At 40.3% G+C, this 983-nt stretch overlaps 1 protein-coding gene across 1 annotated transcript in view; it reads right to left on the bottom strand.

Moving 5' to 3' along the window:
* LOC108978652 (protein crumbs) overlaps positions 1–692 on the bottom strand; it is a gene marked incomplete in the record, with an annotated part of 54,763 nt that extends 54,071 nt beyond the window's left edge. The window contains 1 exon segment of the mRNA XM_018949029.1: positions 1–692.
* Between the last annotated feature and the right edge of the window lie 291 nt (positions 693–983).

Raw genomic sequence — 983 nt, forward strand, 5'->3', positions numbered from 1 at the left:
ACATATTCATATATGTGGTACATATATACTAGATTCATACATACACACTTCTAAGCAATATTGCATTCAGACGCTGTAAACTGGTTTATTATTGTTGTTCTTTTAATTTTGTTATGCGCCAGTGTTGTTGTTGTTATTGCTATTGCTTTTAAGTTGGTCTTAAAACCTATTTCGCCTCACAACACAAMAACAGCAGCAGCAAAAACAAGAAAAGTGCCAGCGAATTCGTTAATGATGACGGACTGCCGGGCTGTGCAAAGCAATAATTTTCGTTACCAACAATTCTTCAACACTTTTGCAGAATCTTTTAACACTTTTCTACACCAGCTTATTTATTTTTGCAATACTAGCAATTATGCATTTACTCTTTCCCAAACACTTATTGAATTATGCATTTACTTTTCTCATTGAAACTTGAAGTAAAAATTTTCATTCTTTCATTTTTCCATTTATTAAATTTACACCTTTCCATTTACGGCCATTTCATTCGCACTGGCCCAAAGCGCTATGTAGCCATTTCATTTGCAATATGTGTGCTCACTGGCATTGMAACAACAACAACGCGCTACACAGCCACACATAGTATGCACACACACACCCAAACAAACGCGCACTAACCGCCACAAGCTAACCACTGAATTCACTTACGAGCACTTTTGTTTACCACGTCCGACAGGTTCGAGAATCAAASCGTAACTGAAGTTACAGGTTGTCGCGCTGCACTAAGCCAGCGGCTAGCGCAAACTGGCTACCAACATTCGGCGCGCACACACACAATCGGGCACTCACGTTCTGCCACACGGAAACGAGATAACASGAACAAAGTTTCGCTTTGTTAACAATGTTCGCTGCTAGTTAGCCAGTAACTTAGTAGGCCAGTTAGTGTATGGCTAAGAGCAAATGCAAAAGTTAGCACAGGTAAAGTTGGCTAGCCGGCAGGAAATCACCACACACGCTTGAAAAGGAAAAACCGATTGTGCGCG

Source organism: Bactrocera latifrons, unplaced genomic scaffold, assembly GCF_001853355.1.
Source record: "Bactrocera latifrons isolate USDA-ARS-PBARC rearing strain unplaced genomic scaffold, ASM185335v1 scaffold_125, whole genome shotgun sequence".
Taxonomy (NCBI): Eukaryota; Metazoa; Arthropoda; class Insecta; order Diptera; family Tephritidae; genus Bactrocera; species Bactrocera latifrons.